Raw genomic sequence first — 27,181 nt, forward strand, 5'->3', positions numbered from 1 at the left:
TGTTGAAATGCTGTAGGAATCAACTGAAGAATATATTAGAGACAATGGGACTGAAATTGGTCCGAATGTTTTACCCGGAAAGTAACGTAATTAATCAGGAAACTTATTTAGATGAAGTCAATGGTCAGTGTATTATTATTACATTAATAAAAATGGAATCATTTCAATTTCTTATTTTATGTTCCTGTAAGCTACGCGAGAGAGATAATACATGCAAGAAAATGATTACCAAATAAATGGAAAAACGATAATGTAGGAAGAAATGTAATATTTTCGTAATACACATGGTCAATGTCATATGGCTGGGTATGGTACTAGGGACTCCGGCAAAGAAACGAACAGTAAACGGTATTCTCAATGATTTCTTTTTTTAAGAATAAGTAAAAACTGAGTGATACCGATGGGGCTAAAGCATATTAGACTCAAATTTGCTGTGGGACATTACGGAACATAATACCGTTATATACGTCTTAGAGAATAACACTTTTCGGTTTCGGCTCAGATACGTTGACATCCTTTATCAAATTGCAAGGTAAAGGAGAACAATTTATATCTTTGTTGCAATTTGGGATCGAAACATTGTTGTTGTTGCTTCTTTAATGAAAACACAAAGAAAGGTTGTTGTTCTTCTGTTTGAAAATACTATTATTTTGATGCGTTTCGAAATGTTTAATGATAAAATAACTTCAAGCAAGAATCATTTTTTTTAAGTTTAATATAAGTTCGACTTCCTCTTTCGTATATAGACAAAATTCTTGTTACGTAAGTAAGAGTACAGCCTTTTTCTCACTCATTCAAATTTAAGGGGAAATTTACACTATTGCTTCGCGTTTTATCTGGTGATTGTAACCGAATAAGGAATTGTATCGGTCTTTAAGGTTCATAATTTCCCAGAATGGACTTCGAATGTGTGCGGCACGAAAGTTAATCGTTAACGAACATAAAGGAAATAGGTCGTCAAGTGCAAAGAGTTAAACGCTTAAATTGATTGCTCTTTAACGTAGATATAGATATTGTACTACTCAAGATGACAAATAAAAGTTTAAATTTCGTTCTAAATAAGTTTTAACATTAAAGTTTATTCTTGTAAAAGAAGAGATGTTTGTGCTATGAACATAACTTGCTACTTACTCTAAACGGGGCATATGGTTAATTGAAGAACAGTGATAATACTTTTGCTTAAAATAAGTTGTGCAATAGTTCTTTGCGCAACTAAAATTTGCTACAGAAAATAGTGTTAAATATAAACAGTTTAAAAAATATGAAATAACTACGGCTCAATTTTCATAACACATTGTTAAATGTAGCAGTGAATTCAGTTTCCAAACAATTTTCGGAGGGTGTTTTAAAGAAGATGATATTAACACTAAAATACATTGATGAACCACATAAGACTTCATCTAGGTACTTAAATTAATAAAGCTAGAAAATCGGGTTTTAAAATCTTAAGAAGTGTTATCATGAACCAGGTGTCGTCTCGTTCAAATCAGCCCCTAGATACGTTTTCCAAGTGTGCAATATACAGACTACAATGAACAATATTACAATTTAAAAATTAGGAGTAAATCATAATACACCTGTTCCAAATATTACTTTAATATTTATTCCTCAAAGGGAAAAATATGAGCCACTATTTTGCCAAGGTTACGTTTCAAGTTAAGTTCTAACTATCAACTTATCCTTGTTCTCTGAACGAGAATTCGCTCGTTTATAAAAAGTTTTTCTTTCTTTCTTTTTTTTATTGTTGTTGTTGTTGTTGTTGACGCGGAAAATTTTATGTTGAAACAAAACAGAAAAATGTTTTCAATATCCATAAAATTTGCTTCATTTGACTGACCGCTTTATGGCGTTAATGTTTGAATATAATTTCGGGGCATGTGGCTACCGTGGCGGGCGCGTACATCTCGTAATCTAGAGGTCCAATATTCACACACTCTTCGCAGAAAATCAGGCTGTATTTCGGCAATAAAACGACGAATGTTGGCTTGCAAGTTTCAATACACGATTGCGTGTTTCTCATTACACGATTGCTGTGGATATGTATTTGAAGAATAGGATCTAAGTTGTTTATTCAAATTTATTTGCACCTCGCTAAACATTGCACTGAGAAAATCATTTACAGGACCGATTTTCTTATCAGCTGATGTTAAATTAGCCACCTGTTTTAGTAATTTTACGTTTAATGTATAACATTTTTATGGGTAAATCAATATTGTCATCAACATGGCCTGGAAAAACGAACTGTAAATAGAAAATGATTTTTTTTTTCAGTTTTACGTCTCAGGATTATGCCAGTTAGAGTAAATGAGACAGTGATGATGAGAAATGAAACAAATGGTGGAATGAATAAAATGAGAGGAAACAGGAGAACCCCGAGAACACCCACGCAGACGGCGTTTGTCCACCACAATTCACTTGGCGGGAGGAGGGTTTGAACCCGGATCCCATACACAAGAGGTGAACGCTCTCCTTCTGAGCCACCTCCGCCCCCGAAGTTACAAACTGTATTGGTGGATTATCAGATATTGAATCCACAGGCTTATACGGAAATATTTTATTACATATAATACTTGTTCGAGTGGGTAAAAACAAAAAAAAAAAAATAAATAAATAAATATAAGTCTGATTTCATACACTCACACTACATTTTTGTTTTCTATTGTACTTTACGATAGGCAACCGCTACCTTCCGTTTTTGTTTTTAATAATGTATTAATATACTCTGTAAATATACCATCTTGTTTCTTTTCGGGGTCATACTGCTCAATATGATATTGCCACATCTCATGCATTTGAAGTATGTTGTATTCTTTCTCAATTGCTTTTCACTTCGTTCACTATCCAAGTACCAGTAATTGCACACTCATTATCGCTATGTACACACTCATTTTGATTTAATAAATCCGCACACGCTGTGCATAAAGGAAATAGTAGTATACCCGCAGTGCGATAAGGTAATAAAGGAAAATACAATCCGGGGGAGGAAAAATAGTACATATTACTATTGTCTCTACCTGATCGATAGATGCACATTCGTTTTCTACATAACTCTTTGTAGTATGTCCAACGGGATATTTTTAACCTTGTTACAAAAAGGATAGACCAAACATACATCAAGATATATAATTTTCACCCCTTCCTTAATTTTATAATATAACTTTACTGTATTTGTCCGCCCACCGCAAAGCGATACGCACATTCTTTGGTTATTTTCTGCATGCGGGGTGACTTTGAACATGTTTGCATTTTTGATTGTTTCCTTCACTGCCATCCCCCATTTTTTTAACCTTGTCAATTTTTTTTCATACTTTATATTCATATTGCTGACCGGGTTATTACGGAGTGGTATATCTCGTCCTGTGAGAAAACATATACAACGCCCTTGTAGAAGCAACCCGCATATTCCCAAACATGTTCTTTTCCATACTCCGTATCATGTCAATAGCCATCTACTTTAAAATTACCTCCCAATACAGTTTCTTTTCCATTGCCTGCGTGGTTTCTTTTTATACCTCTTTCCTTTTCTTCCCACAGAAGCCATTGTATAGCTTCGACCAACTAGAGATGACCCCTTTGATAACCGTTTGTTGGTATTATACCTATAATTTGAGGTTTTAAATAGTTCAACGATATACTAAATTACATGCACTTGATATACTAATTGTTTCCAGGAGGGGATTAACATTTGTCTCAAGTTCAAATTGTTTCATAGATTTCAAGCGTAGGCCTACCATTCGTAATAGGTTGACATCTTGCCTACAATAATTAATTAATTCCTCCTAGAAGTTTAAAGTATATCTCATATCCAGATTTGTATAACACTCCATATACTTGTCACGTTCGTATTTTGTCGTATTATCAACCCTATAGAATGTCGGAGGAGGCGGAAAACCAGAATAATTTTGATTATTTTTTGTAGTTAGAAAGCGTGGAAAATGACTCTTAGCAGAGTGAAGATCAAACGCCTGAGGCAATTGGATAATACCATCGGCAAAAAGTTAAGTCAAAACATCTTAATTGCTTATACTGAAAACTAAGCAGTTGACATACTTTCATAATAGTATCGGGAGGCCACTGTTTACTATTTAACATTGTTCTTCGTATCATTTAGCATTATGGCCAACATATGTAATATTATTTATCCCAACACGTTTCTCCTTGGTTTCAATGAAACATAAATGATTCTGAGGGATTATATTATTAACTTTGCACATTATGTTTCTCTGCATATGTGAGGAGTACATTTCTTTGTTATTGTATAAACTTTCTATCACATCTTACATTGTTTTCTAGTGATGTGAGTGTTCATATTTGCTGTAGCATTTTTCAGTTATAATGGGTCGAATTTGCTGTGAAACTCGTAATTACCTTATAATGTTTATTTACTGATAATTATTTAATTGGGATTGCGCCTACCCTTCCTGTAAAACGAGACTGCCTGATAGATATCCATATACTGTTATTATATACTCAAGCAGTACACATTCAAAACTGAAAATTACCAATAGTACTCCCGGTGGTCTTCGCTTTTACGCATAGGTTATTACTTCTGAGTTCATAAGCAATTTCCTCTGATTATAAAATTACATTCGTTCGTTTTTCGTATTTTATTTTTTAACCCTGTGGCCACTACTAATGCATGAGCTAGAAAACAAATATCAGTATTTTTAATTATAACTATACCTTTAATTGATTTTACGTGATCATCAATACTTGATAATCTTTGTTTTACTCTATCTTCACCTATCGGCATTTGTACATGACGAAAATAAACCATGAATTGTTCTGGATTTTAAGAATGACGCGTTTGGCTGTATCACGTTTTTCAAAGCTAACAAAACATTTTTGACACACATATTCCGTGCCTGCCGAAACGATAACGAATATGACCTATGGTGTTCCCACTGGTTACGAAAGAACGTAGAGCTACTTGGTCATCGTAATTTATATTATGCATTAGGTGGGTTAATAATTCTTGAATACCTTCCATGACCAAAGTTAAAGGGTATTCAATACCCAAAGGATTATTAATTCTTATTTTTATTATTCTACCTTCCCTATTAAATGTTCTATTTATTTTACGAGCTTGACTGATAATATACGTTTTGGAACCTCTTGTGTGAGCCTGTTTTAGTTTCTAACTTTTAAAGTTACTAATAATGCTAGAGTACGTTACGATTGTTACAAACTGAACAAATAACTATAATAAATATTTTGCTATATAGGAAAACTTTTGAATAAATACAGTATAGTATAGTATAATTAACCCTAATAGTGTTTAATGAAGAATGTGAAAATGTAAAAAACAGCAATAAAATTATTTTACATGTATACATATAGTATTCACATACACTCTTTAGGGTGCAGCGAGTACCAAAATATACCTTTCATTACGCTGTGGTTAATTGTCGTACATGTATACCTGTGGTATTCACCAAATGAATACAGTTGTATCTAGCTAATTAAAAAAGATATGGTACATATATGCTACTCATAAAGTTTAACCGGATATAAAAAAAACGTACACCAGTGTACTATCCTATATGTCAACAATTCCTATATTTCAATCGAATATGATAAAAAATGTACTTTCCGCCTGCCTTCTTTTTAGTTAGTTCAAAAAGAATAGACCCTTACACATTTTCAACCGTGTATGGTAAAAACGTACTCCACCTTTTTAGTAAGCCGGAGGGCATTTCATCATATAACATTATCGCTTTGTTTTCACCTGTAGAACCATTATCGCTCTGTGGTCCATGGGCGCTTCTTTTAGAACACCCGATATACAGTGCATGTCAAAAGTTCCGGAACGGCTAAATATCTTCGTTAGAATGCGTTTTCTAGAAAATTTTAAAGATACAAAAGTTGCAGGAAATCAACGGACCTATTGAAAACTCATGCCCGTCAAAATGTGTGCGGGCCCATGTGGGTCCCACAGGGCCCATCTTTGACTTTTTAAATTGAGCCCCATTTTTATTACAAATTCGATATCTACATGACAAACTAAATCAGAATATGTACTGCTCAAAGCTGTAGGATGTGAATATTAGGCCATACCGGGCCGGAAATCTATTAGGGTGATTACTGTGAAAAGTCCCTGAACGGCTAAATATCTTGGTTAGAGTGCGTTTTACAGAGAATTTGAAAGATACAAAAGTGTCAGGATATCAATTAGAATTGTCGAAGGACCGTGCCTTTCAAAACTTGTACGGCCCTGTGTGGGCCTCACAGGGCCCATCTGTACTTTTTTAAATGAGAGCCTTCATTTTTTATTCCAAATCCGATACCTACGGAACAAACTAAATCAGAATATGTAGTGCTGAAAGTTAGTTCCAGGCTCTATAGCCTACAGTTTTCATTGGAAATCGTTCTGCACGAAAATATGCGAACATACGGTCGTGCTCAGTTCTGTTTGATTTTGGATGATGGATCCCAATGTGCTCAAAAGTGGGTTAATGATGAATGGAATCCTGCGAAACGTACTGACAAGTAAATTCGTAGGTCATGAAAATAGATACTACTTGGTTGGTATAGGACACCACTCTAAATCTTCTGAAGCTTGCCTGTAAAATGCAAAGCAACCATTGCTTTCTGGGCATTTCCAGTAACTTGGCTAAAAAATTACAGCCAGCATTAAGTTTTCAGGAATACTGGGAGAAAGAAAAAAGAATACGGCAACTTTGAATAAGGTTTGAACTTGAGTTGATAAATTACAAGTCCAGGGTTCTATTGATTTCACTACATTTTCAAACAAAGAATTTCAGATTCAAACAGTACTGAAGCTTGGAAGTGCGTTGTCTGAACTCCGAGAACATAAACTGCATCAAGCTCACGACTTAAGTCACATTTTAATCGTACTTGCAAATGTTATCTAGACATCGAATTTGGCATTCACTGAAAAATATTTCCAAATTCTGTAAAAATAATGAGTAATCACGATGGCAGCAGTAAATACTAGATCAGAATTGTGTTAACGGCTACGATGAGAAACAGTTTTTGCACTCTGCACACGTATAAAACTGACAACTGGATCCAAACGACAACTCTCTGGGATGTTCCTTTATGTAAATAAAAACATGTAATAAAAACACTTGTGCAAACTTTACTTACGTGAGAGTTCATAACAGCGTGTATACATTTTTAACAGTGTATAGGGCCCTAGAAATCCCAAGTTTGCTTTATTAAATGCTAGTCCTTGGTAATCATAGTAGATTCCGATGCTAAGAAAGAATTATAGTACAATATGTAATTATATGTAGGGTTCTACAGTACAAGGTGATTATGGAACATTGGCTACTGGAGTTGCCAGAAATGAATTCGACGTCGCAAAATCATGCTATGTCTAACAACTGCAGAATGCGTTGCCATGCAAGCCTAAATGGGAAGAAATTCTTCGGGGAACAACAATGTTGTTGCTGTAAAATGCATCTCATATCCTGTTGGCTGTGTCTACGTGCAGGCTGTTATGTACTGTACAAGATGTCACTACAGAGACAGGGACCCCAAGGTTTGTCATTCCCTTAGTATTTTTCGACTCCAAACACTCGCGTTGCAAATATGTGTTTGCATTTGAGAAAAGGTGTTTGCATTTAATTAAGTGTTCGAATTGATATCCTTCTGCGATCTGACAATAACCCAGACGTAAACAAAACTCATCCATAACTGCAGCTAACATATATGATGCAATTTAGCTTGAAATATTTACAATACTTCCCGTCAGTTGCTCAATATTATCAGATATCTGTTTATACTCTTTGCTTTTCACATATGCCCAGTACAAAACGTCAGGCGGAGGTAGATCAGGAGACCTAGGTGACCAATCTATGGCCTTACTCTATCACTATAACGTCTCCTCATCAGAATAGTAATTCTTTCTCTTTCGGCAAAATTAATTGTGCCTAAAAGAATGGAATTGAAGAAACTATTCAGAGGTGAAGACACCAATAATTATGTAAATACACACTTGAATTCTTCTCAATCTTTATTCTTAATCTGTGCTTGTATGCACTCTATTCTCTTTACCAATCATACACAACAATTACACTAATTTTGTTTTAATACATCAATTTTGGAGAACATATTTATTGCCTATAACACACTTCCACCTTTTTGGTACAGGGGAAGTGATTTGTTTACATCCTCAAACACCTACCGAGGAAATTTTTAGGGAAATGTAGCACCAAACAGCTTGACTCCTAGTGTGTTTGAATGCAAATCGGAAGTTGTGTATAAAATGGCTGTATTAACGAGGGCGGAAACTAAATCCAAGTGGTCAAAATGCAAGGGACAAAATCACAGGAGTATATATTGGATGTAGCAGGGCACACCCTATATGATATTTTCTCCCTTCAATTGTCATATATTCTAATATTTTTTTTTTTGAACTGAAATAACATTTTCTTTCTTTTAAAATGCTGAAAACTCAATAAGACGTAAACATTTTATAATAAAAGGGTTGATTAGCTTTAATTGCTTTCACGCATACCCATATGAAAAGTTCTGGGTATTCCTATCTCTTATACCTTCAATACGTTTGAAATACGTTTACCATATAACAGTAAGATCATTCATTTTAGTTACGAAAAGTAACTGTGATGCTTATTTGATTTTTAAAATATCGTTTTTGTGTGGTAGCATATAGCAGTCTTTTATTTTGAGTAATTATAAATGTTTATATTAATTCCGAAATATTGATCAAGATTTTTTTAAGCAAAGATCAAAATGTGAAATACATAATTACTATAACTGACTTAACGTCTTTTATTGGGTTCTCAGCATTTTAAAATAAATGTTATTTCCATAAAATGAAGAATTTCAGATAACATTTTAGATGCATATAGCGATGAGCAAATGCAAGACCAAGACCAAGACCGGGATGGTTTTGGTCTTGGTCTTCGTCTTGCACATCCAGTCTTGGTCTTGGTCTTGTACACTCAGTCTTGGTCTTGGTCTTGGTCTTGCTTACAAGAGTCTTGCAAGACTTGCTTTTAAGAAACGTTATGCTTTTCATAGGTAAATTTTACTATGGATATAAGGGATAATAAATTCTACAATGCTCCAATAGTAACGGAAATACAATATGTTTTTAAATGTAATATAGTTTGCCTTCGTGTATGATGATGGTTTACAACATAGGTGATGACCTTTATTTATTTATTTCTTTATATGTTCGTAGACTTCACTACTTATAAGATAAATGAGAACGAATGTGAAGATGTTAGAAATATTAACATCAGAGTAAAAAAGCAGAAGTTTACAATTGATAAGAGGAGGCTGAGGAACAGTTTGGGATATTGGCTGAGTAAGTCGTGCTAGAGGGTATGGTGGAAGGAAAGAGGGGATGGGAGCGAACGAGAGTGCAGTTGAAAGAAGGTATTAAAAGAGAAAATTGCTACGTCAAGACAAAGAGACTAGCTGAGGACCACCGCACATCGAAGTTTCTAAGTTGCAGCAAGTAACCTGCCAATAGTAGTACAATAGCTATGATATGTTAGAAATATCGACCAAAAAGAGATAAAAAATTATATATTAAAATCAGAACTCAATATTTTAGAACAATTTGAGTGAAAACTGAAAACGACACAACTGTCTATGTCTTTTCTGAAAACTCAACTTTTGACATATATTAGAAACACAAAATAACAGCATCAAACTCCAAGTTTTTGCAATAACTTTACAAAATCAGTCTCTCTTGTGAATATGGATTACTAGCATCAATTACCCACTTCGTTGGGTTAAATTAAAAAAATTATATGTTTGGTTAGTCAGTCACTTCTTACATTTACTAAAGCGTTCTCTGATATTGCTCATTTTCGGTGATTTTTATATTTATCTCCCCTCCTCCCCAAGTTGGAGCCTGAATTGGATTTAAACGGCATCAGAATGACACCGTTCATCTTACAGACCCCGAAAATTATGGATTTTTCACTAATATCGGTCATTTTCAATAAATTTATATATATCTCCTCCTCCCCATGTTGCACGACATGGCATCGGAAGTATCACTGTTCATCTCAATGACTTCGAAAACCATGGATTCGACATTGATATTGGTCATTTTCGATATTTTTATACATTTCCTTCCTCACCCTCCCCAAGCTACGGGGCTGAATTTGGTCGTAAACAGTATCGGAAGTTTTAGTAGTCAGCTCAGCGACCTCGAAAACTATGAATTCGACACTAATATTTGTCATTTTGGATTATTTTTATATATACCCCCCCACCGCCAAGCTATGGTACTCAATGTGGATTTAAATAGCATCGGAAGAGTCACTGTTGGTCTCAGCCACCTCCAAAACTATTGATTCCACTCAAACATCGACCGTTTTAAATCATTTTATAATATCTCTCCCTTCCCCCTGCCCTAAGCTGCACCGTCAAAGAGATATAATAGAAACCATCTCAGGTCCGAACATCGTTTATGTTGAAAATGTAATCGAGATCGGTCGGGTGTATCAAGAGTTAAGTTTTATTTATTTTATATATATAAAATAAACCTCCGCACCTAGGTTCTGCCATCAAAGTGAAACTATAAACAACTTTCTATCCCGATTCTCATAGATGTTTAAAATTTTGTTAAGATCGGTTGGATGGTTCAAGAGTTATTAAGCCACAAACTTAGTTACTTTTATTTTCGTCAAAGTGAACTGAAAACTAACATTCCGGGCTTGAACCTCATCTATGTTAAAAATTTAATCGAGATTGGTCGTTTGGTTCAAGGCTTATTAAGTTATATTGTTATAACGTATGTTATAAGTTATATTATTATGATTAAATTATATTCTATAACTCCCTCTCCCCTAAGGTTTATCATCAAAGTGAAATGATAAAAACACTCCCAGCCCCAAACCTATGTTGAAAATTTGATCGAGATCGACTGAGTGGTTCAAGAGATTAGGAGTCACAAACATACAAGGTCTGTATGATAAGTAATGAGACTCGCCGCGCCGCGGCGCGCGTGTCGCTGGAGCGGGTTTGTCGGTGATGGAGGATGTAGGGGGGGGTCCGAGCAAAGCAACGCACCGCGCGTCAGTTGGCTCCGAGCCTTAGTGGAGCGCGGACAAGCCTTGGACAAAGCCCTTGTGAACATTCTTGTCACGGCGGAAAATCAACAAACATGGAGGGTTCCATCGAACAGCGTTATGCGATCAAATTTTGCGTTCGCCTGGGGAAAACGGCTACTCAGACGCTTTCTCTCATCACGGAGGCCTACAAAGAGGAAGCCCTATCCAAAGCCCAGGTGTTTCGTTGGCACAGTGCGTTCCGGAACGGCCGGGAAAGCGTTGAGGATCTGGAGAGGGCTGGACGCCCGACAACAGTGACTACGGACGAAACTGTGGCAAAAGTGAGGGATCTCCTGAACTCAGACCGTCGATTATCGTTGAGATTGATTGCTGATGAACTCGATATGAACCACACAACAGTGCACAAGATTGTGACGGAACAATTGGGAATGAGAAAAATCTGTGCGAAACTGGTGCCGCGAGTGTTGACTGACGAACAAAAGCAACGACGTGTTGATTGTTGTCAGGAACTGTTGAACCTCATGAACAGTGACCCTAACTTTGAAGATGACGTCATAACAGGTGACGAGTCGTGGGTGTTCCAGTACGACCCTGAAACGAAACGTCAAAGCGCGGAGTGGCACTCTCCTGCGTCCCCGCGCCCCAAGAAGGCCAGAATGTCGAAGTCAAAGGTGAAAACAATGTTGATTGTTTTTTTTTGACAATGTGGGGGTGGTCCACAAGGAGTTTGTACCCCAAGGACAAGCCGTCAACGCCGCCTTCTACAAACAAGTCCTTGAGAGACTGCACAGGAGCGTCAAGCGGAAAAGACCGGCGATCGCTAGCCGGTGGAAGTTGCATCACGACAATGCCCCTGCCCACACCGCCTTCTTAGTGACCTCCTTTTGACCCGGATTGGGGTGGAAGTCCTTCCACAACCTCCCTACAGCCCAGATGTGAGCCCGGCCGACTTCTTCCTCTTCCCGAAGCTGAAGCCACGCTTGAAAGGAACCCGTTTTGCAGACGTCACAGCCATCCAAGCAGCCGTGACCACATTTCTAAAGGACATGCCGGCTGCTGACTTCCAGGGGGCGTTTGCAGCGTGGAAACATCGATTGCAGAAGTGCATCGACGCAAGAGGAGAGTACTTCGAAAGCTTTTAAGTCCCTGTACAGATCAGATCAATAAAACAATGTTTCCAGACCTGGTCTCATTACTTATCATACAAACCCTGTAGTATGTTCAATTTTATAATGTAGATTTACTGTTGTTGTATAATGTTGTATCGCTTAATCCTCGATATGCCGTATACATAAGGAGGCTAAAAGTTATATTAATAAATAATTATTCAGCGTATAAGCATCCGCCCATGAAATCAAACTTGCGGTCACATGCACTACGTTTTTGTCAATGTCATGAAAATGCTGTTTTGATATTAACTTTATGAGCACACATTAAAAATTTCCAACGGATACTTGTCTCAGAGCCTAGGCCATACCCATGTAGTTGGCACCTATGGTATTACCAATGTTTAATACTACATTTCTCTTTAGTTTTGGAAGAACACCACTAATATGCTTTGAAATGAAATGAAGTACCTGGTTTAACATCCCACGTTTATGAACCAAGGCTAAGGGAAACTGTGATCATGAGAAATGACTAAAATGATGGAATAAGGTAGGAGGAAACGGAAAACCCCGAGAAGCCGCACGTGTGTGTCCACCAAAAAGCTCTTATGGCGCAAGATAGCACCTGTATGGCTTGAAAATGAATAATAACTCCATAAAAATCGAACAACCAACTCAGAAATCAACATACTGTAGCTATATGCTACTGGGGCTGATCGACTCACACGGATTGCATAAACTACTGGGAACACATTCATTCCAGCCAGGGCCACTTTTACTGAAGCCAAGAAATCCAAATAAATATGTAATGATTTTCTCCCTTCTTTTTTATATTCTATAAAAAGATTCAACTAGTACTGGTACTTGTGTAGACTTGTGTATGCGCAAGAGTCTTGGAATTGTAGGTATGGTCTTGGTCTTTCACCCCTTGGTCTTGGGAGCTCCTCCGTGGCTAAGCCGTTAGCGTACGCGCCCTTGGCGCGAGAGACCCGGGTTCGATTCCCGGCGGGAGCTCATGTGGTTCGGATTTCACATTAATCAGTAGATCCACGTCTCATATAGCCTCGCTGCTGAAAAGGGACGTTAAACTTAAAATCAACTCAATCAACCCTTGGTCTTGGTCTTGCATCGGGATTCCTAGTCTTGGTCTTGGTCTTGCATGCAAGATTCTTGCAAAAACTGAAAGACCAAGACTCTTGCGCTCATCACTAGATGCATAACAGTTGAAGAAAAAATAATGATTCTTTTATTAATCTGCGCCTATGATTCTGTCGCTTGAATTTAGTCCGTTTTGTCTGAATTTTCCTTGGGGTTTGTCCTCTTGAATTTTGTCCTGCATTCGTAATAATCAGTTTCGTAATTCTTACAGAGGCTGTAAGAATAAGAACTATTTCTTCAAGTTTCATTATAAATTTTAGATATTATTCTTCATGTTCTTCTCGGAAAAATGACGAGGATGTAGTTCTTTATCAGCAGTTTATTCACATTTACTTTGGTAGAGATGAATGAGATTTAAAAAAAAAAAATACCTGCGAACAAATGGAAAATTCATTGACTCAGTTGCAATAAAGCCATTTGACATTGAAACTGAAATAAATATAAAATAAACTTAATTCGGTATAATACCAAATTATTTCAATCAAGATTTTATTCACTTTTTCAGTATTTCATCTCTAACTAACGCATGATAAGAGTCGCAGTACGTAAAAGGTGTCACAGTTCACATCCTCACGAAATGTTTGGCCATATATTAAGAAAACAATGCAAAATGATGCATAAGGCAACTCTTAAGAGAGAATTTAATGTTCTGCATCACAACTACTTCTTCGGCATCATTTTATCAACTGATTTGTCTTATATACATAACTCTATACTATATGCAATAGTAGGCCATATCATGTATACTTCTATTTTCATATTTATATTGTCAACTAGCCCTTGGCTAGCTGGGGGCTCCAACCCCAGACCACCGAGTTTGCTCGGCAACGGCCTCGCATTTCTTATCTATTACCATTCGCATCAACAGTGAATTTCGTAAACTAGCGCTTCATATTTCCTGAATTTGCCCATCCGGGGACTTCACCCCCACACACTATCTTTGCTCGGCCTACGGCCTCGCACCTCTTACACCCACAATTTTATCGTTTCATTTCATATTTCAACTATCTAAAAGATAAGATTTTGTATCCCAATAAAACGCCCATTTAAATAGCATGGGAATTTCTTCGTCCTCCTAAAAATTAAACACATTCACTTTTGGCAATTTTTCTGTTGGTTAATTCTGGAAGCAAGCTCGGTCTTGGATGGTGCGGGGCCCGATTGGGAACTTTTTCCTAGGCCCCCTGGTTTACAACTAACTTGCACCAAAGTATATAGAACCAATATATATATCGCTCTCTCTGCTGGTCTAGTGCTTAGCGCGTGCTTCTGTTGTGTACATTGTCTGGAGCTTGATTCTCGGTGAGGGAGGATACAAAATTTAATTTCATAATCACTTCCTTTCATTAATTGTCCATCTCCTAAGAACAAGTTCTGGGACGTAAAATTAAAAAAAATCATTTCAAACGTTTAATAGAGATTTTACAGTCAAAACGAATGGCAATCAAAATGTGCCATTAAATAATGCGTGGAAGTTAATAGACTAAACACATGTAAGGTACATTTCGATATAAAATTATATATATGTGAAGCTATAACTATCAGTATTAGTATATCATATCTGAAAAGGATATAGTGATAATACTACTTATTTTAGTAACCTTCCCGAAATTTTGAAAAGTTGTTAAAATACAATCAACAATTACGTTTTCAGTCCCCACATAACCAAACATTACCAAACACTGAGGGCCACCGGACCCCTGAAAATCTTAAAACTGTTAAAAGAAACTCTAAAAATTACGTTTTAATTTCCCCATTGCCGAAGCTTTACTGGGGAGGACCCCCGGACCCATCCCGAAATGAAATCTCGGCTACGCCACTGTGCATATATTAAATATAGTAAATATCTATGGCACGATATAATTTCCTACTAATCTATTAAATACAACTGTGTTTCAGCAAGCCTGTCGAATAAGTTGTAACATGTATTTCGAAGAATTGGACACTTTTCGAAAATATAAGTGATGTAATACCCCTTACCTCACCCAGCGGGCGGCCGTGCATTATATTTTAATACGTGTTTTAAAAATTCATCAAAAGCTACCTACAATTCTTATATTGTGGAAAACATAAGAAAATGACGTTTTGAATCCGCCATAATAATTATAAATACCATAGTTTCTTTGTCAATTTAGCCCAACGCGAATTCACTTTCTAAACTTTTTTTTTAATTTAAGGTTAAAATAATAGGCCGTTGGAGATATATGTCACATAACCCCTTTCCAGTATATTCTTTTTGTGCTAATTACAACATGGCGGCTTTCAGGTGTTCCCCACGATTCACATCAAGTCTATTCAGTGAAGTTTTACATGCATTCCTCATATCCAACATTTGACCTAAATCCTTCTTCTTGTTTCAAAGTTAATATGGGATTTCTAGACATTTTCTACATTCAATCTTCGCACTTTGCCCTTACTTATCTTCCATCCTGTATACGACCTGCTACTAAACACCCAAATTTTTTTTTTTTTTTTTTTTTTTTTTGGTGGTGAATCCAGTGCTATCAATCTTGTTCAGCAATTAAATTCACCAAATCGAAATGTTCCTTTGTAAGTCCATTTAGCCGTCACGTATATGAGGGATTGCGTCTCTCACCGAGCACACACTATGAAAGGGAAGGAAGAAAGAGTTATGGAACCATTGTGTTAGGTACCATCGCGGCATTTGCCTGGTGTGAATGAGGGAAACCCAGGAAAACGTCATTCAAGAGGTTACACTTTTTCGACCGAGTGTCCCCATCGGGAATCGAACCCGAGACCGCTCGCACCGAAGGCGAGAGTGTTAGCCACTACGCCACTCGGGGCCACGAATGATTGAATGAAAGAAAATGAATTCATCATAGGGGGGTGTTAGAGGAGAAATAGGGGTGTTGGGGGTGTACAGAATACTCCCTGGATATATTTATTTTTACAACAGAAGTTGTAAACGTTAATAATAATAATAATAATAATAATAATAATAATAATAATAATAATAATAATAATAATAATAATAATAATAATAAAGAAACTAAAGCAGAATTCAGAAAATATTTTCTTACGCCCGGAAACTCAATGCAAACTATTTATTTACTTGCTAGTGAGAGGCCATACCCTCCCTTGTGGAGTCATGGATATAGGCCTACCTCTATTGCAATATGTTACGTGTACTTAACGAATGAGAGTTGCAGAGTCATTTTAACGACACCGTTGCCACTTGGCCGGGGGCCCACAAGCATTGGGGGACCCGCAAGCAGAATGTCATATATTAATTACATGTATTAAATTTAGTCATAGGGACCACAACACATTTGTTTGCTCTGGGCCTAATATGATGTTAAAACGGCAGTAGAGAGTAGAGTAGACGGCACTAGCGCCGGGCCCCCTTAGGTGCGAGGCCCGATTGGGAGCAATTGGTCCAATTGGCTTAAGGCCGGCCCTGTCTGGAAGGTTACATTTATGCCAAATTTCATCATTGTAATCCTGCCGGGAGTGCCTAAACATTTTGGGGTGTAGAAGACGTCTCATATAAATAACATTGGAAAGATTTTTCAGTTCCCCATAAAACCACTCTATGATTAGAATTATTTTTATCTCTGATGATTTACTTAGGTAAAGCTAACAAAAACGTATAAGCGTACCCAATTTCAAGTTTTATTTCAATTCTAAGTACCTAAAACATGAGATTATAGGTCAAAAAAGATCAATTTAAGTAACATGGAGAAATTCTTCATCCCCTCTTTAGACTCCCTAAAAATTTAAAATATTCACTTTTAGCAATTTTCCTGTCGGTTAGCACCGGAAAGCTACAATCATACCAAATTTAATCATTGTAGCAATACAGGAAGTGCTCAAAAATTTATGTTAGCTCACGTAGTTTTATATATACTTAGGATGTAAATAGCAGTTATATAAATTATCAATATCAATATCAATATCGAAATACTTGTACGTTATTCTTTTCTTTTTTGTAGTTTTAATCAAATAAAAAAACAGATAATCGAGGATAAGGGCCGTCTTACGCATTCTTTTGCATTGTTTGCTTAATATATGGGCAAACATGTCTTGATGATGTAAACCGTGGCACTATTGACATACTGCGAGCAATGGCGGTTTTAGTAGTTAGGCTGGGTAAGCGCGGGAATACCCAAAAATATTGAAAAATATGTAAACACTAAAAGATACAATAAAGGGTAAATATATTTCCAGTTTTTTTATATTCATGGTAAATATTTATTTTAAAAAAACAGCATCAACCACTACTGAAAAAATAATTTCCTATTGTGATTAATCAATCTCATGACGCGAGGGAGCCTCTACAATTGAAATTCTAAAACCGCCGCTGACTGCGAGCCTTAGCATGTCGAAGGTGAACTGCTAGAAAACTTTATACAATTTTGTTGTGAATTGACTTTATACTAGACCGAAGTAAGTTTCTTTTATCTTCGTTTCAGCTAGAATGTCAAACGGACTTCTGTAATTGACTCAATAAGTTTTTCATTTCTCTGCAGATAGCTTTTTTAAAAATTACATTCACTTTTACTGAAATAGATGTGAATAACGCTGTTAATAATATAATTGTATCTAGTCATTTTTCCAAGAAGAACAAGTAGAAGCGTATCTAAAATTTATGATGAAACTTGAAGAAATAGTTATTCTTTTTACAGTTACAATTATTAAAGAAAAATTCTCTTGAAGAAATCACTCCCTGTATAGAATTCCCGTCTCAAATGAATAGGCACAACGGGAATTCCAGTTCTGCCTAAAGATAATTTAAAATATTTTTTATAAAATGCTGGAGAGCCTTTAGGCAGAACAGAAAGACAGGATTGGAATCCTTCCTATTACGGTTTTTAAAAGTATTTGAATTCTTGTTTTTAAGTGCCAATAGAATAAAACAACTTACTTTCGACAGGATAAATTTTCAATTAAATCACACAACGCAAGATTGAATCAAAATCAAAATTTACAGGGCTACAATCGTCACAACGTTCGATCAATCGATTGCCAACAATTTCATCTCGACGTCACACCAAGCACGAGCAATTCGACGCTAATTGGCTCTGGCTGAGGAAGGAAAGCCAGTGCAATCGTTTGTTGCATCAACAAACTTTGAAGTTTGTAAAAAAAAATAAAATAAAAAACGCTACTTTAAAAGACGATAATAGTGTTAATGCATAATTGCAACCCGCCAGATCAAAATTCTAGATAAATCACTGTACAGGGGCACCTACTTACAAAACAACACTTCGGTTCCCTAGTGCCCATAGGGTCTAAACATTTTCATTTTCTTACCAGCCCTACAATTCTGTTGATTTTCATGCAACTTTTGTAACTTAGAAGTTTTCAGAAAAACGCATAGTACCCGTGATATTTAGAACTTCCGAAACTTTTCATACTACTCCCCCCTAATAGTCTTTCCGGCAATGTAGGGCCTGGTACTCACATCCTAAAACTTTGAACACTACATACTCTGATTTAGTTTGTTCTGTAGATACCGATTTTGGAATAAAAAATGGGAGCTCTCATTTAAAAAAAAAAATCATAGTTAGGTTCCGTGGAGCCGAAACATGCTGCTTATATATATCCGTATGTTAGCTCGAGTATGTTTGCTCGTAGATAGTATGTTTGCTCGAGCATTAACGATGAAACAAGTTATTATAAGTAATAGCTAATTTCAACGCCAACTACAAATAAGCAAAGATTGTAAATACAACCTTTAAAAACACCAAAAATTCAACACCATATTTTTCGAAAGATAATAAACTCCAAAAACAATAACTAGAAAGTATTTTCTACACCATGCACCTAAATAAATGGCCACGAAGCTCGAAGATGTGACACACAAATCAAAACCAACACTTACGAATGGACTTAAAATATTTTAGTAATTAAAATATACTCACATTGTCTTACATTCGGTAAATGGAATGATGGTAAAAATACTTATCGATGAGTTTTATTTTGTGTAGAATACAGTGATGTAAAGATGCTATATTACATACTATTCTGCAGCAGTGGACGTATGTATGTTACATGTATATCAGTTCGGCGCCAAGTCCCCCTGCCTACCGCCAAATCTCTTCAGCTCTCGCTGTTCGCGTGAGTTTCACGCGTTGAGTGACGTAAGAGCGGACAGAGCTGTGATTGGCTGGAGAAACGCTAGCCAAGGTTAAACCAGCTGCCTGCATCCTCTGAGTGAGAGAACGCACACATAGAAACGTTGTCTGCTAGTAAGTGACAGTCCTTTTAAATAAAGAGAGAATTAAACTGCTTGAACTGCATACAGTTAAAATAATGCACAAACGAATTTATGACTATATATATACTGAGTTGATTTACTATCTGCTACGTTATCACATGTAGTATAAACATTTCATTGAAGTTTTCCAGTCGTGGAGAACAAACTGTACAGCGAAAAGAAAGATAGAGAGTGAAGGGTTACCTTGAAAAGCCCGCTCCAGTTGAAGTGCTTATGACACGGACAATGAATGATAAGAAGAATCAGTCGTATTAGTAAATGCTGAAACAAATCTTATGCGGTTACTCACCTTCATTCACGTGCCTGCTCACTACGGACACATAGTCAGTATGTACGTTAAGATATAGTCACGAGAGAATACATAACTCAGATTTTGAGTATAGTTTCAAAATTCAATTCCGTAAACTATAAAAGACAGTAATGTTACGGCAATAATGTTTTAATTTATGCTCTATTAAGTCTACTTGTTTTATTTATTGGATATTACAAATATTATGAAAACGTGCAAACTAGAATGAAATATAACAAATATTAAAACCAGATGATAATCGATACAAATATAGAGGATAGGTATGACATGGCCGAATATAATCGAGGTAACTATTTTTTTTTTTTTTTTTTTTTTTTTTTTACTTTTTATCCAGCCGCTAAGTGCATTTATAAATCCATATGCTACTTTCTTATGCGCAATGAGTGCATAAAAGTTCACGAACAACAACGAACTGAAGGGTAGGATACCGTTGCAAGTAACAATTGTAGTCATAATAATCAACAAAGCAAGATAAATGTACTGGGGAAATTACAAATGACCAAAACTGAATAGTATACATCGATCATTCCGAAATACGGCCATCAGATTAAACTTACAAGAATGACAAAAATCAGTGAAATTTGGCCTTATACTAAGCATGCTTTGAAAGGAGAAAAACGAGCATCCTCAGTGGGAAACTTCAGTTGATTTCTTTGGGTGGAACAAAATGTGATTGAGGGGGAAAATCCTCCTCATCCGCCCCGGTAATTCGCAACCTGTACGTAAGGGTACATGTAAGCTCTAAATGCAAACATTAGAAACTATTGGTACCACAACAAATAGCAGTCTATGTGCCACGCTAAACAACAGAATATGAGTCTAATTTCGTAATAATGTTCGCAAAATTTGCGGATCATAAACGAACAAAAATAGTGAAATAAATTATTATAATTGCATAACAAGTATTGCAAACAAAAAAGCCAAACTTTACATTTCGTTAACACAATACATTGCAGAACGAAGCAGTATAAAACATTTTAAGACATTTATTAATTACGACTTAGCTGCTACGTTTGTAAAAGAAAACTTGAACATTTATTGTTGTGATGTTAATGCAAAATTCACATATTTTTACGTTTGGTAAAGTATCATACGTAGAAGGAGTTTACCGAATGTATACTTTGCTAAGCTAACCACAGCTAACCTACCTACACATTTTAACACTAACTTTACGTTCAAGAACAAAAAGAAAGAAAGAAGAAAACACCAAAGTAAAATTTTAGCGAACCCCATCAGCATTATAATTATTACATAAGTTAAACATATCACACATTGTTGTGAGTGATCCTGTGTATAGTGCATTACGTCAGTCTTACTACTTGTTACTACTTGCATTTTGGTCAATTTATTTAGCTTTGAATTTATAAGAAATATGGTGCTGGTTTACTTTTGGCGCACCAGAGTTTGGAAGATTTAGAGGTAGAATTCAATACTTTACATGAAAAGACATGTTTATAAAGAACAAATTTCTGTAAGCGATAGAATTAAATACAGAGTAATATACCTGTATACAAAGTAATATACCTGTATTACATGAGGAGAGACTGAAAAGTTTTGAGTTTTCAGGAAAGTATAAAAAGTATAGATTTGGTTTTACCTTTATTTTTCAATATTATTCTTTTGGACAGCAACACACTTGCTCCAGCAGTGCCGCAGTGCTCTTATCATAGTAGAAAAACATTCCTTTGGTTGTGACCACAGGAAGTCCTCCACGGGTGTCATGACGTCATTATCACTTGCAAAACTTCGTTCTGCTAGAGCCTGTTTTCGGTTAGGGAACAAGTGAAAGTTCTAAGTGGGCCACATCTCGAGAATAGGGTGGATGAGAAACGAGTTAAAAGCCGCATTCTTGAACAGTAGATGTGGCAAGTGTTAATGTGTGGCCTGCAGCATTATCGTGATTGTAGAGATCACTTCTGGACATCATTTGTGGCCTGTTTTCTTGAATTTGCATTCGACGTTTTCTCAAAAGGTCACTATAGTATTGTTCTGATATGGTATGATCCTTCTGCAGATAATCAATGAATATCACACCTTAGAAATCCCAAGAAACAGAGGCCATCACTTTGCCAACGGAGCAGATCACTGTTGCATTATTTGGGTTAGGGAAGGAGGGGTGCTTTTGTTTGAATTGTTGTTTTGTTTCTGGCTGGTAATGGTGTACCCAACACTCGTCCACAGTGATGCACCGATAGTGAAAACCGTCCACATTACGATCTAACAGTTTCAAATTGTCCACGGATAGTAGGTACCGAGTGCGTTTTTGTCAGAAGACGTGTGACCCATCGAACAGAAACTTCTGATATACCAAGCTCATTCTTCAGAATACGATCTGCTCGCTCCAGTGATATACCCAACCTACATGCTATCTGTCGAGTTCACAATTTGCAATCTTCCACGTTCGTATTAAGTACCAGGTCATGTTTTCCGTGGTGGTAGTACCTGATGGTCTCCCAGATCTCGGCTCATCTTCAACAATCTGCCTACCACGCTTGAATTCCTGCACTCGTATATTCATGGTGGCGTATGCAGAGACTGATACACCTTCGGTATTGACCATATCCTGGTGGATCTCAGACACCGACATTTCTTTTATATGAAGTTACTTAATGACTCAACTGTACTCGATTTTTTCATTTTCCCAACTTCTGCAATCTCACTCACTTTAAGAGCCCGTAAAAAACAAAAGAAATCATTTGGAACCAAGAGATTGATACACATTAATATCAAATGTTGTAATATTCTTATACATATACTTTTTCTATTCAAAATTCTCATTGTCTATGTTAGGTTCAAAACGTTTCTGTAACCCCTCGTGGTTTAGGAGAGCTATATTTCATTCTAACGATTTCTGGACTTCGTGGACTCCCTATCTATCTATCTATCTATCTATCTATCTATCTATCTATCTATCTATCTATCTATCTATCTATCTATCTATCTATCTATCTATCTATCTATCTATCTATCTATCTATCTATCTATCTCTCTATCTATCTATCTATCTATATGTCTATCTATCTATCTATCTATCTATCTAGATAGATAGATAGATAGATAGATAGATAGATAGATAGGTAGATAGATAGATAGATAGATAGATAGATAGATAGATAGATAGATAGATAGATAGATAGATAGATAGATAGATAGATAGATAGATAGATAGATAGATAAAGTATGGCGCTAAGTTTGTTGTACAAAAGCAGAGGGGTAATCCCGAGAGTAAAAGAAACAAAAAATTCTAATAAACATAGGTCGAAAACCGCATCGTTTACGTCTTATAGGCTGCCGAAAGCGTGGGAAAACGAAATTTAGACTTAACTATTTCACTAATTATTGAGCGTAGACGTGATGCGGCATGATATCGTCAAAGGAACCTAACCTGCTCTATCCAAATGTGCAGCTTTTAGATTTGTGCAGTATCAGCGCAAGGGATTCCCCAAAGGACGTTAGGGATTCCCGGACATTTTATGACATAAATTGATTGGACAAGAGCATGTAAAAGACGCCTCACTGACTAGAAATAATACTACGTGGCAGATCACTATTCATACATGGAGATGAAAAGATGGCGGATGAGATATTAATCACTGTGCTTGGTTGCATACCCCCTCAAAAAGTACTAGTAAAAACGTTGTACAAGAATTCACTGGAGACGTCACGTGGCTACAATGTGAAAAATACGTACAACACAAGCTGATAGGTAACAGAAGATAAAGAATTTCCGATTGCTGATGTGCTCATATTAATGATATCGCAACGCTTTTGAAAACGCTTCCAATTTTACTGCTACAGGAATTGAGCAAGAACTACTATTAAAAGACAACTAAAGAACTCGTAATAATAATAATAATAATAATAATAATAATAATAATAATAATAATAATAATAATAATAATAATAATACACATAACTGTTTGAGCACATTTGTTTTGATCAGTATATCACATAAATGCGACTACCATACGTCCTTTTTTTTTTTTTTTTAATCTTCTAAACTGACTGACGTGAAACAAAACATTCATTCCGCTTGCGATATTTGTTGTAACAGAGTCTGATGTTTCTTGTCCCAAATTGTATAACGGGACTGCATATCGAAAGGATTGTAGGGAACAAAGTACAGAGAAGAGTCTTTGTTACAATTAAAAGAGGATGGTTGTCAAAATTGTCACTACAAATCGTATTCAAAGTTTCGACCCGCCACTTCAATGCAAAAGTTACAACAGGGGAGAAGGGACCGGCGGGCGCTTTCATATTCTCCTGGCGTTTCCCTAATGTTCCAGGCAGCACCAAAAATTCGAGAAATCCTACTCTGAGTGTACAGGCGTCGTATAGACTAGTTGTTTCAAATGGCCCTAGAAAAAGAAATCAAAGGCGTAAGATCTGGTGAGCCAGGTGGCCAAGACACTGGTCGTTCTACACCGATTCATTTGTTTGGAAAGATTGCGTTGAGCATAAAAAAACATGTTTCGAGTAACAAACAGTTAGTGGCACAATTTCTAATAGTTCAGGCAGAACCTATTTCAAAAATATGCGATACTCCCAACTGGTCAAGCCTTGTGGTAATAGGTACGGTACGATGAGATAATTATCAACGATTCATTTCCAAACATTCACAGAACACCGTTTCTGATGGGCAAGAGTTGACGTTCCGTGTGGGGTTGTCTCAGATCACAAATGTTGATTGTGAGTATTGAACACTCCGTCACGGGAAATGTAGCTTTACCTGTGGAGAGAACACGAGACATGAAGCGAGTTGTATTAGCATGCCATTCACGTAGTTACTGGGAAAACTGATCAACGTGTAATCCGAATCACATGACCTCCCACCGGGAATCGAACCCGGATGTTTTATGCAAAAGTCGCATTCGATAACGTCGCTTAGCCACGAAGGGGTTGGAAAAGATAATGGGGAGAATGACAGACGAGTATGTACATTACGAAACACAAATAAACAAAACAACATTAGCATTAGTAACAGATCGTCATTAAAAGCGATGTGATGTGATTGATATGAGTAAATCAACAATCGGATTTTTTTTATCTTCTGTTACCTATCGGCTTGTGTTGTAAGCATTTTTACATTGTAGCCACGTGACGTTTCCAGTGAATTCTTGTACAACGTTTTTACTAGTACTTTTTGAGGAGGTATGCAACCACGCACAGTGAACTATCCCTCATCCGGCATCTTTTAATCTGCGTGTATGAATACTGATCTGCCACGTAGTATTATTTCTAGTCAATGAGGTGTCTTTTACATGCTCTTGTCCACTCAATTTACGTTATAAAATGTTCGGAAATCCTTAACGTCCTTTACGGAATCCCTTACGCCACCACTGCAGAAATTTAAAAGCTGCACATTTGGATAGAGCAGGTTAGGTTCCTTTGACGATATCATGCCGCATCACATCTACGCTTAGTAGTTAGTAAAATATTTAAGTCTAAAGTTCGTTCTCCCACGCTTTCGGCAGCCTATAACACGTAAACGACGCGGTTTTCGACCTATGTTTATTAGAACTTTTTTGTTTGTTTTACTTTAAGGATTCGCCCCTCTGCTTTTGTACAACGAATTTAGCGCACTACTGTATATATATATATATATATATATATATATATATATATATATATATATATATATATATATATATATATATATATATATAAATCCACTTTTAAAATAAAAATGTTACTTTATGAAATAGGATAAGTATGTTATACTTAAATTTCGAATCTCGCATATATAAAAAAAAATATCTCCCCAAATTTCGTATGAACAATCTGCCAACCGTAATGGAATACAACTCTAACGTAATCACTAAATAGTACGCAAACTTCCCAGCCTGTAACTTTCCATCAGCCATATACATAGGCTGCATAGAAAGTACTGGCAACCCTGTCGGCACCCGTGATCTGAGTGACGAACAACCCGGAGGTGGCAGCGTCTACGAAGGGAATGTCATTTGAGGAACTGAGGTGAGTGGGAATGCTGTAGCTAGTCAGGAGGGCCTTGGCGTATAATTGGTATCGCGAGTGGACGTGGTCTAAACGATATTCACTAAACAGGAATAGCGCTTTTAAGTTCCAATTGAAGTGGCACGTGGTAATCGTGCACAAGAATGTTATCAGGGACTGTGTGAAGCCTGTGGTGATTCAGCGTTGCCATATCCCACCGTAGCGCGATGTGTTCAAGTGTTTCGTGAAGGCAGGGTGAAGTTGGAAGAATGCGCTCCAATGGATAACACGATTCATTCAGCTTCTTGCATCCTTGCTGGACGTTGACAGATGGTAGACTGCGCATGAGTTATCGGCAGAGGTCAGGTTATGCCATAAAGCACATTCTGCACGACTTCCTCCGTTTTCGCTAAATTGCATTACGTTTGGTACCACTTGCCACTACCGAAATGCAGAAATGACAACGCTAAGCTATGGCACAGGAGATGCTGGACCGCCATTAGAGGGAGGGTGACGATTTATTAGGCAGGTGCATTGATGAAACCTGGGTTTGATCGTACGAACCATCCTTGAAGCGTCAATGCAACGAATAGAAGCAACCATTTTCCCCTCGGCCAAACACGGTTAGCTCTGATCAGGAAGGATTGAAGGTGATATTGATTGTGGCATACCCTGACCAAAGGGTTATCCTACATCATGCTGTACCAGAATGGCAGACTGTGAATGTGCTATATTACTGCAGTTTTTTGCAACATCATCTGCGTCCCGCACTTCGGAAAAAGCGCCCTGATATTTTGTTACGGAAACCCATCATCTTGCATGATAATGCACAATGTCACACAGTCTGTATTGTGACGAATCTTTAACCTGCCTGCCAATTGGAGATTCTGGAACATCCACCGTATCTGCAGGATATGTCTCCCTCGAATACGACCTTTTTGCCAAGATGAAGACATTACTTCCCGGACAACAACACCAGAGAAATCATTTTGAATGCCATAGGGCGTTCGCTGCGAGACATCATCAGAGAAGAAATTGATGACGGAGTACGGCGCCTTCCACACCTGTGGCAGAAGGTTAGGGACATGGCGGTTAGTACATTGAAGGCATGTAGCATGTATTTTCAAACGTTAATACATCCATTTGTGAATTATAACAGTCATGCCATTACTTTGTATACATCTCTTGTATTTTGTTTCTTGTAATATCCATTACAGGGACGGGGAACACGTTGTTTCCAAAATGTTGGTTCCTGAGTAACAAATACGAGTTGGATTGCGTACTGCGACAATTAAGTGTACCACGTGTCTTACCTATTATATAAAAATATATTTTAAATATTGAAGAAATAATTTTTATGACACTTATTAACTACGAGTAATCTTAA

General features: G+C 36.7%; 1 protein-coding gene across 1 annotated transcript in view; it reads right to left on the bottom strand.

The window, feature by feature from the left end:
* The window catches only part of LOC145691552 (phospholipid-transporting ATPase ABCA3-like), a 212,285-nt gene that overhangs the window by 145,598 nt on the left and 39,506 nt on the right, over positions 1-27,181 (bottom strand). The window lies entirely within an intron of this gene.

The sequence above is a fragment of the Thermobia domestica genome, chromosome 8, assembly GCF_964235325.1.
Source record: "Thermobia domestica chromosome 8, izTheDome1.hap1.1, whole genome shotgun sequence".
NCBI lineage: Eukaryota > Metazoa > Arthropoda > Insecta > Zygentoma > Lepismatidae > Thermobia > Thermobia domestica.